Here is an 11,830-nt window from a genome sequence, read left to right as displayed (position 1 = left end):
ATGTAATGCTAAATCAATCATTGAAAGGCAGGAGCTTGATATGATTGTTTCCGTTTCTACTTTTCACTCAGATACACCCATTTCCTATCTCCATGAACCAACTTATAATATTCACAAAACAGAAGCCTAGCAGAAGGAAACAGACTCAAAATTTCTGGTATGACAAAAATGTTGTGCAGCGCAGAAGGAACACTCTGAATTCAGTTGATCTGAAGGTGATTCAGGTGACAACATTCTGATTCTGCTCCATAAAACAGAATTTCTATGTATTTACTAACAAGAAGGATGTGTTCCTATATTTCAGCCAGATGTTTGATTTATATTTACCAGACTGCTCAACGTCCTGTCTGAATATATCCACAGGCATTTTGGGAAACAAAAATGAACTGAGCGTTTCGATTGTGAATCATGCCGGCAAAAATTCCCACTAAAACCATGACTCGTCCGGGGTGGACCCCTGCAACCCTAACAAGGCCCAAGCGGTTCCAAAAATAGATGTATCAATCATGACTCACAATGTTATCAAAATATGTTTGCATCAACATTCTGACCAGATTGTCCTAATCCTTTTTTTGGAGGCAAATCACCTAGTATTACCTGAACTGAGGGCACGTTGTATCAACGAACCACCATGTACAGTTGTGGAAAAAATTATTAGACCATCAAAAGTCATCAAAAACAATGGTTATGCAATCAAGTACTAACTCCTGTGTCAGTGGCAATTTCTCATGGAAGTGGCAGTGGCAATTTCTCATATTTTAGGGGAAGCCCGGCTTCCCCTAAAATGATGAAAATTAAATGGTAAAAAATGTACGGTTGTGTTGACATTTCATTGACTACAAATGTGTTAGAACACATTCATCTCACAGACAAGTTCATTCAGAATCAGCTTTATCACAAATCATCGGGCTCGATGTTCACTTCTCACACATTCCTGTTGCGCTGTTTTCTCATTCGATCTCTGCTCAGTGCATTTGCCCGTAGATGCTCAGCGTCCATGCACTTCAGTGGGACTGAGTGGAACAGTTTTTTTCATTGCCTCAAAACTGGACGGTAATTGGATAAATGCCACGATGTTGTTCCGCCCCCGGACGCCGGGTGTCTCTGGGGGTGAATGGAGCTGTGGGCGGAGCTCGGCCGGGCTGGACACCAGAATCCCACGTGCTGAATGGAGGATCAGTCAAAAGGCTGAATCCCATTTGATTGACAGCTATTTTGAGACATACTCCTTCACATGACAGAGTTCAGTTTAATATCGTTGCGCATTCTGCTGTGAAATCAAGAGAGAAACCACTACGAAATTACTTGTTCATTTCTTGCACTGTAAATAAAACACACACTCATTGTACTTCCTTGTTTCAATTTAACATAATTTCATCGTTTTCTTGTTTACTTGGTACGAAGGTCACTGACCATTTTCTTAAAAAGTAAAAGAGGACCGAATTTATGTTTAAATAACTTGACTTTTTTTTAATGTAAGCCGACAATGAGCTTCCCCTCTCTGAAAGATGAGCAGCCACCACTATCCTGTGTGTATCATATGACTAAAACGACAGAAAAGGAAACATGGAATACCTAAAAGCACTGTTTTTGTCAGTACAATGCCATAGCTATTGATGTAAGAACTGAAGTGATTCTGGTCATTATCAAGAAAACATGGAAAATGGATAGATATCAGCTCTGAAATTAAAGTCTTATGAGCTATTTTTGTTGTTATCATTATATTTGTCCAAACAAATACCTTTAGTTTTACCAGGCATTAAAATGAACAAGAAATTGAAAAAAACAAGAATGGTCAAATATTTTTTTTCTGTGACTGTATGTCTAAACTTTAACTCATGAGTCCTGTGAAATTCTTGCAAAAGTTAAAATCTGTGCTATTTGTAGTATAAAAATGAGGAAACTGTAGCATTTAATCCTGTAAAACCTTAACCATTAAATCATTGACAGAAAATTCCAGTTCTTTGAAAGTGGAGCATTTATTGGTCCTTCTAAACAACCCCCAATTTTTATTTTATTTTTTTATTTATTTATTTTTCAAATATCAATTTCCAAGTATGAGTTTCAATTTTGTATCATATTTGATACATCGGGTCTCAATGCTCAAATATTATTTTTCAACAAACAAAAATATAACACAAAAATGTCTAACAAATTGATAATTCATTTTCAAAATTAGCAAAGTTCTGTCTCCTTCCCCATTAATGCCAGTCTTGTAGTATCACTGGAAAGGCCCCTGGTGAACAAATTCCTCCCCCCTAGTGGATTATTTGTGCATTGCATGTATCTAATTGTATACATCAGGTTTTTCAAGAAAAAAAAATATCATGCTGATCATGTAGAGGGCTTCAAAACTCATGTATTAAATATCATACGTTTGGCGTTATAAGGTTAAGTGAGTTATGTACGCTGAAGCACAAAAATATTACAACTGAGTCTCCACTTAAATTTATTGCTTTATTATTCAAATTACAACAGGGTCATAAATATTGCTTTTCAGCTGTCATCCTCCTCCTTAGTCCTCATAAAGATAGTCCTTATCATAATACATCAGCTCATTAGAATTAGATAAATAACAAAACATGAAATACACACGTTTACAATAACACAATCACAGTTACACAACCACAGAGGTCTGCTCATGTTGCACATGATGTCTGTTACAAAGTGAGATTACTGAGGTGTGTCATGTTGTTTCAGACTCCCCTGGGTGTTATACAGTAGTGGCAGTGAGGAATTGTTGCTAAATAGTACCTTGGGTAATGTTCAGAGAAGCTTAACCTAACATTAACTTGAAAGCAGTGTACACACTCAGCTGTATCGTCCCCCTGCTTGTGCAAATTGACTTCCACTATGACTGTTTGTGAGGAATCAATCACTTTGCCTTTTCTTGCAGAGATATGTTTGAGTCTGATTGTGATGTAGATGTTTTCCATGTTGGTTTACACATTGCTTTGCATCATTTTTTTGGATCTGCAGCACAGGCAAGACTCCATCAATAATTCAAGAGTTAGAAGGATGGTTTTAGATCAACATGACACCACCTGTTCTCTGTGTGAACTTAGAAATAAACAGGAGGCAGTCATGCAGTACCAAACAGTTAGTATTGTTGAACAGGAAAAGGTAATAGTCCTATTTTGTAATCACTCTATTTGACAAAAGTAGCAAGGTATGATGTATATACAGTTGTGGAAAAAAATTATTAGTCCATCAAAAGTCATCAAAAAACAATGGTTATGCAATCAAGTACTAACTCCTGTGTGTATCATGTGACTAAAACAGACAGAAAAGAAAACAGGGAATGTCTAAAAGCACTGTTTTTGTCAGTACAATGCCATGGATATTAATGTAAGAACTGAAGTGATTTTGGTTTTTATGTCCTGAAGCTCCGCCTCCTTTCTTGTTCCTGCTGCCAGTGGCTCAGGCGTCCTTAAGCTCCGCCTCCTTTCTTTCAGATGCTCCACCTGGATGCCGCCTCCCCCTTCCCAGAGTCATGTGACGAGGACACGCTGTTCGCCAAAATGTCCTGGGACTCCAGGACCTTCAAGGCGGTCACCTCAGACCTAGCGGATTCTGGATCCGCTGACTTCGCCCCCTCCCATCTCAAACCCTCCCTGCCCCCCTCCCCTCCCTGCTCACCTCCCGCCGCCGCCCCGGTGACCCGAGGCCCCTCCCGCCGTGCCCTGCCGACACCGGACCCCGCCATCATGTGGAAAGCCTCGTGTGGAGAGACCAGGTCCAGCAGATCCACCATGAGCACCGGGAAGGCAGGGGGTGGAGTCTTTGCACTCCGCCTCCAAACTGTCAGCCTCCAAATATCTGAGCGCCAAATGGAGGACGATGGAGGCAAGGACGCCGGGAACCTGCAAGAAACTGGACATGAGCAGTGAATATGAGCTGTGGCTCCAGGGGCGATCCTAAGGTGATGTCACTAATAAGCCAAGATGGTGGCATTAACGAGCAAAATATTAATCTGGTGTCAAAGGTCAACCTGTGTTTGTATGGACGCCGCACAACTTCCAGAATGCACTGCTGCACGAACGACCAGAGTTCGTCACGTTTTTCGTAGGTTTTTCTCTGTGACTCAGGCTTTTGGTGGTTCTTTGTAGGTCCTTTGTAGGTTCTTCGTAGGTTCATCGTAGGTTGTTTGTAGGTTGTTCGTAGGTTCTTCGTAAGTGGCTCATAGGTTGTTCATAGGTTCTTCGTAGGTTTTTCGTAGGTTGTTTGTAGGTTCTTCGTAGGTTTTCCGTAGGTTGTTTGTAATTTTTTTGTAGGTTCTTCATAGGTTCTTCGTAGGTTCTTCGTAGGTCTTTCGTAGGTCTTTCGTAGTTTGTTTGTAGGTTGTTTGTAAGTTTTTCATAGGTTCTTCATAGGTTCTTCGTAGGTCTTTCGTAGGTTCTACGTTGGTTTTTCGTAGTTTTTTCGTAGGTTGTTCATAGGTTCTTCATAGGTTGTTTGTAAGTTTTTCGTAGGTTCTTCATAGGTTCTTCGTAGGTTTTTTGTAGGTCTTTCGTAGGTTCTTCGTAGGTTGTTTGTAAGTTTGTCATAGGTTCTTTGTAGGTTGTTTGTAAGTTTTTCGTAGGTTCTTCGTAGGTTTTTCATTGGTTTTTCGTAGGTCTTTCGTAGGTCTTTCATAGGTCTTTCATAGGTTGTTCGTAGGTTCTTCATAGGTTTTTCGTAAGTTCTTCGTAGGTTGTTCGTAAGTTTTTCATAGGTTCTTCATAGGTTCTTCGTAGGTTTTTCATAGGTCTTTCGTAGGTTGTTTGTAGGTTCTTTGTAGGTTCTTTGTAGGTTGTTTGTAGGTTGTTTGTAGGTCTTTCGTAGGTTCTTCGTAGGTTTTTCAAAGGTTCTTCATAAGTTTTTCGTAGGTTCTTCGTAGGTTGTTTGTAAGTTTTTCGTAGGTTTTTCATAGGTTTTTTCGTAGATTTTTCGTAGGTCTTTCATAGGTTGTTCATAGGTTCTTCATATGTTTTTCGTAGGTTCTTCGTAGGTTGTTTGTAAGTTTTTTCGTAGATTCTTCATAGGTTGTTCGTAGGTTGTTCGTAAGTTTTTCATAGGTTCTTCATAGGTTCTTCGTAGGTCTTTCATAGGTCTTTCGTAGGTATTTCGTAGGTTCTTCATAGGTTTTTCGTAGGTTCTTCTTAGGTTGTTTGTAGGTTCTTCATAGGTCTTTTGTAGTTTTTTTGTAGGTCTTTCGTAGGTTCTTTGTAGGTTCTTTGTAGGTTTTTTGTAGATTCCTTGTAGTTTTTTTGTGTCGCACTTGGTGTGACTGGTGCTTTTGTGGGTTCTGTCAGGTCCACAGAAGTCGTCGGTGGATCAGGACATCCTGGATCAGCTGTTGGACGAGGAGCTGCAGTCAGAGGTGACATTAGCGCAGCGGTTGGCGGTGTCTCCACCCCCCCGGGCCCCGCCCCCTCATGCCCCACCCAGCGGACTCCCCCCTCTTAGGACAGCCCACTCAGCCGGCACAGCTCTGGATGCCATTGCACTGAAACCGATGAGCGTCATCGTCAAGAAGTGTCCTTCATCAGATGTGGGCAGTCCTCCGACCCCGACAAGGTCAGTCAGGATTGGTTTGATTTTCACCATGCCCCGCCCCCTGGTCAGTCATGCTTGGTTTGTTTTTCACGATGCCCCGCCCCCTGGTCAGTGATGCTTAGTTTGTTTTTCATGATGCCCTGCCCCCCTTTAACCCTTTCAACCCATTTTTGAAGCGGGTCATTTTTGACCACCATTACGGAAAATCGCAAGGGGGGTATGTGGTCCGGAAAAAAAACAAACAAGATTTTGGTCCAACTTTTTTTTTTGCTTGAAAATACTTCTAACATGGAAAATGGCTCGATATCAGATCTGAAATTAAACTCTTATGAGCTATTTTTGTTGTTATCATTATATTTGTCCAAACAAATGTAACTTTAGTTTTACCAGGCATTAAAATGAACAAGAAATTGAAGAAAACAAGTGCGGTTTAATAATTTTTTCTGCAACTGTATAACACTCTTTAACCTTGTAAAGCCTGAACTATTTAATCATTGACAGAAAATTCCATTTATTTGAAACTGGAGCTTTTATTGGTCCTTCTAAACAACCAAAAAATGTTTTTTTTCAAATATCAATTTTCATGTATGAGTTTCATTTCTGTATCATATTTGATACATCAGGTCTCAATGCTCAAATATTATTATTTTGAACAAACAAAAACATATTATAACACAAACATAAGACAAATAGGTAATTATTTTTCAAAATTGGCAAAGTTCTGTCTCCTTCCTCATTAATGCCAGTCTTTCAGTGTCACTGGAAAGGCCTCTGGTGAACTAATTCCTCCCCCCTGGTGGATTATATGTATATTGCATGCATCTAATGTATACATCACATTTTTCAAGAAAAAAAAATATCCCACTGATCATGTAGAGGATTTCAAAACTCATGTATCAAATATGATACGTTTGGCGTCATAGGGTTAAGCAGGATAGGTCATACACTCCTCCGTGCTCTAAGAGAGTTTGTATTTCTAGGATTTTCCACCAAAATCAGACACAGTTGGATACATCCCATATGTTGAATAAGGTGGAGGGTTTTGTGCTGAGTTGGTTTCTCCTGAGGCGTCTGTAAATGCAGATCCAAAGGGAAAATAAGCAGTTTCCTTGTCTTTATCTGTGTTTTCCAAAGCAGGCAGGATGACTATAGGGAATTTAACCTCTGGGTCTGAGGCATACTTGATGTCCAGATAGACCTGCAGTTAAGAAATATGATGATTAAAAAAAAAGTTTCATTTTGTGCTGAAACTTCAGATGTTTGTAACAACCAGGAGATTAAAAAAAAATTTTGGAATGAATAGATACACACCTTGAGCCTGTGCTCTGCTCTGAGGATGTTACAGTTTAGGACGGATGGATCTGTGTCTGGAGGGATGGTGATGATCCTGGTCACAGTCTGACATGCAGAGGGTGGGATGGCTTCACCCACCTCTTTCAGCAGAGTTTTAGTTACTACTTTCCTCGTCTTATCTGCAAAATAACTGTGCTTCCTGTACAAGCAGAACTTGGGTGTAACATCCCGAGATGATTTGTTCTGAATGGAGGCCACAACTTTTATGCCTTCACCTGCAGATTAGAGCATCAGTAAATACAGAGGAGTTTTAACTGCAAACATGGACACAAACAGGAATTAAGTTTATACAGTGTTGGTTCAACTACAGTTTTGAACAATAATAATATAATAGGTTACTTCTCCTGCATTGCCTCTGACAAGACACAAGTGGGATGGACACTAGAACGAGTAAAATGTGTGTATTCTTCACTGGTACGTACGATGGTGAGTCTACTGTATGGATACCCCTCGCCTCATCCTCCCCCAGGGCAGCTTTAAAAGCAAAAAGGCCCTCAGCCAAGTGTTTACTCTGCCTGTTCTGAGTTATATGTCAAGGGGATATTAAGTCTGCTCCACACAAATATACCGATCATCATAATATTGTGACCACTAACAGACAAAGTAGTATTAATTGTGATTATTTCATTACAACGGGACCTGTGGGTGGGATATATTAGGCAGAAAGCGAACATTTAGTCCTCTAAGCTGATGTGTTTGAAGCAGCAAAAAAGGGCAAGAGTAGGAATCTGACAAACTTTGACCAGAGAGAAACTGTGATAGTCAATTCCCAATATACAGTGTCTAGTACCTGCCAAAAGTATCTAAAGAACAACCAGATCTCAACCAATCGAGCATCTATGGATCATAACATTATTTCCACCGGTCTAATATTGTGTAGGTTTCCCTTTTTCCATAAAAACAGCTCTGACCAGAGGCCTAGACCCCACCAGACCTCTGAAGGTGTGCTGTGGTATCTGGACCAACACATTAGCAGCAGATCCATGAAGTCCTGGAGGTAGAGAGGTGGACCACCATGGATCAGATTTAGAACTGCACAAAAATATCATTAGAGCATCGTCATCATGATGTACCTTATGCGCAATTGTCACATCACAAGTCTTGCAATGTAGGAGGCAAATGAACTCAACATGTTCTCATCTAAGTTCAAAGGTACCCGACACACACTGCGCACAGCGATCCACCAGTTGCAATCGTTCTTAATCAGTTTGCTAAGGCAGACCACGCCCCTAAACATGGAGTAAGTTGCTGGTAACAACATTGAAAAATGAGCAATGAACAAGAGAAAATCACCCAAAATGAAAACTTGATGCCAAAAAGAAAAGCAACGTCAGTTATCTAGAATTATTTCAGCCACAAGAATGATGATATTGAAACACGTGTTCTGTGTCGATACTATAGACACTACTGACTCTATAGTGTCTTGCAATTGTTGCCACAACAAGAAGTAACATAACTAAATTGTTTGACCATTTACATCGGCACCACACAGCTATTTCATATCGCAATATATATCGCAGGGTTAAAAAAATTGCAATGCCAGTTTTTTGCAGTATCATACAGCCCTAATCAGATTTATTTGTCCAGAACCTCCCAGTGATGTTTAAAGGGCTCTATGCACAGCCCCACTACTTCCTGAACTTCAGGTGGGTCTTTTATTTCCTGTCTTTCATTATTGGACACACTGATTAATCCAGGAGTGTCTGCTACTTCTTGTTGTGACCACCGATTAATTAGGCACACCTGAATGAATCAGTGTGTCCAATAATGAAAGACAGGAAATAAAGGACCCACCTGAAGTTCAGGAAGTAGTGGGGCTGTGCATAAAGTCCATTGGCCTGAGATTGGGATGTACTTCCTTTGTCCATTTTTGGTGGGTACCAACCTCTGCAGACCAGGAACACCCAACAAGACCTGCAGTTGTGGAGATGCTCTGACCCAGTCATCACCATTACAATATGGACCTGGTCAAAGTCACTCAGTTCCTTATGTTGCTCATTTTGCTGTTTCCAACACACAGCTTTGAGAAAAAAATTTCACTTGCTGCCTAATATATACATCCAGCCCAGTGAAAGGTCACATTGGAATGAAATAATCAGTATCATTACCATTTAATCTGTCAGTGGTCAGAATGTTATCATTTATTGGTGTACTAAAAGATGGTAAAAGTCCACTCACTCTTTATTTTGTTTTGTCACGTTTTGTCATCTTTTACAACACTATGTTTGTCTTGTTCAATAAACTCTGCTCCATACATCTTTCTAATGTGTTATCATCCAGTCCATTTTAGCTCAAGTCCATTTCAATGTAAGGAGGGACAGCAATAATGTAGAGTAAATATAAATAATCAATAATCCCCCTGTAATGATGTGACACTCAACAGGCACCGTCTGAAAATGTATGGAATGTAAGGAAAAGCAAGGATATCGTCACCTTCTTAAAATAATTACCTAAATCGTTTTTTAGGTTTTTCAGGAAACACAAAAAAACTTGACCAGAACTTGAGTATTTGATAATTTAAACAAAAAAGTAATTTTTATCAAAAAATATTATTAGCGGTTATTTTAAGAAGGTGACAATATGTGGAAAAATCTCCTTTTAGATTTTCATGAGCGGGAAATAACACATTACTTCCCATTTGTACCATACTGACAGCTAACCACATGCCATAACATGGAAAGAAGTATGACTAATTAAATGACTCTTATGTTCCTTTTCCTTTTTTTCAAACACAAATTGTAATTTACTCATTGTTGAGTCTCTGTGTAAAGACTAGTTGTTATCACTGATGACTATTACATGTGTTATTTATGGAGATTTTATCTTTAAGCCATAAAACAGTCCTGTGACCAATAAGGAACTTTGTACTGGCATTGCTACTTCTATTTTTACCTGCAAGGAATTTAACCCATAAAGACCCAAATATCCACCACTGACTAAAAGCATCTACTGATCTAAGCTGTTTAATACCTGTTGATCCACTAATCCTATCAATATATGTAAATAATTGGTGTAAAATACAGTTTGTCATCTTTTCATGGTCATCAAATATGACCCATTTGGACGTTCAGATGCCCTGTAGTTACCGTGGAAACATCGTCATCTTCTACAACAATGATTCACCAGTAAAACCTGTGGATTTGGATCAATGACAGTGGATGGACACACTTGTTTTATATTCAATTAATGATAGATTTGTCAGAATAAGTCACTTTTTCTGCTGTCTTCTCTGTTTTTGATATAATAACTGTCAACTTAAATCTGAGCTTTTATGAACCTCTACATGATCAGTGAATTAAATATTGGAAAATACCTGATTTTTACTGATAAAATACAAAATACAGAGGATATTATTATAAACAAATGGTGATAAATCATCTAAGAAAGGTTAGATATAGAGATAATATCAGCTGAAAACTGACTTAAAAGTAGTGCTGGGTCTTTAAGATTAAACTATAAAATATGGACAAAAATCTGAAATTAGACATATATTTTCTACAATAAATGTACTTGCAAGTGATCATTACATGTACTTGAAAATTACCTTGGTGGAAGCCTGTTCGATCAATACGAACATCCATGCTGACTGTTCCTGAGGCAAATAGCTTCATTTTTTTATCAGTCATACCCTGCTGTGGCATCTAATAGAAAAATACAAATGAATATAAGATAGTGTTATTTGTCATTTTTGCAGCAGCTTAATAAAAGTCAGGAAACAGATCCTTGGAGATGCATTAATGAGTGTTTGTGTTGTAAGATACACACCATAAAGGATGGATCGTGTCCTTTACTAAGCATGGTGAACTCTGCTGAAGCTTTTGTGTCTGCCCTCATCGATCTGCTCAGATTTGCCTCTAGTTTGTACTTAATTTTACCATGTTCACCTTTGAAGGTTGAAGGCAGGCATCTGGACAAACAATAAAGGACAGTATTACCCTTACAGTGATGTCTGCACATAAACAGGAACCTCTGCTGTCAACGGTACCCACTTATATGCACAACATTTACTGTCCCACCTGGTATTTAGAATAAAAGTTACAAAGAACAAATATAAAACTTTTGACAAGGCTACATGTTAGAAATCTTTCTTACTGTATAGGAATCTGAAAGGTGAATGGGTAGACGGTGGAGCCCTTGCTGACATTACTGTTACCTTAAAAACATGACAATATTCAACATATAAGTGTTAAACCAACACATTAATTAGTGCGACGCAGGACAAATCTTGAAAACTGTTTGATATAAAACCAACTCAAATCATAAAATACGTTACATTACAGCTTACAGTTGCAGTCTGACATAAATAACTTAAGGAGAATCACTTACCTTGGCCTTCCTGAATGATAAATTGCTTGATACTGAAGTACTTCTCCTTGCTACGGTGTACTACAATTACTCTTCCATAATTTTGAACCCAGCTAACTTTTGCTTTCCCTTTCATCTTAATGTAAAGTAAGTCTATTTTGCAGTCTTTCCCCAGTTCCAGTGTAACCTGTCCTGTAATGTGATCACCGCTGCTAAAAACATTGCTTTCGTTAATAGGATTATATCCCACAGAAAAGCTCTTGACAGGATTGGTCATGATAGTCGACGACTGCTAAGTGCAATACCTGACAAACAGACGCAGCTAGATAAAGGTACAGGAGATACGGAGAACAGAGGTTATGTACGTTGGGAGGTGTAGGTTCCTGCTTGGGTAGATAATAATTAATCCCACAAGGCCAAAGCGCAATAAATGATGCTTCTTGATGAGAGGGACAGCTGGTTGACACACAAATATCTATTGCATCTAAGAATATAGGTGTAAAAAAAAACAAAAAAAAAGCAGGTTATATGCATGCATGTTGATGCAAAGCTGTCCATGGTATGCAAGGGTTTGAGAGAGGAAAATAAGGTGATGAGTCTGTTGGAGCTAAATGGAAAAATTGCTGTAAAAAAA

At 39.0% G+C, this 11,830-nt stretch overlaps 1 pseudogene; it reads right to left on the bottom strand.

Annotated features, from left to right (window-relative positions):
- Nucleotides 1-6,488: 6,488 nt before the first annotated feature.
- Nucleotides 6,489-11,473, bottom strand: LOC115425314 (arrestin domain-containing protein 3-like; annotated as a pseudogene).
- Between the last annotated feature and the right edge of the window lie 357 nt (nucleotides 11,474-11,830).

The sequence above is a fragment of the Sphaeramia orbicularis genome, chromosome 9 (assembly GCF_902148855.1).
Source record: "Sphaeramia orbicularis chromosome 9, fSphaOr1.1, whole genome shotgun sequence".
NCBI lineage: Eukaryota > Metazoa > Chordata > Actinopteri > Kurtiformes > Apogonidae > Sphaeramia > Sphaeramia orbicularis.
This window is presented reverse-complemented; position numbering and strand designations above follow the sequence as displayed.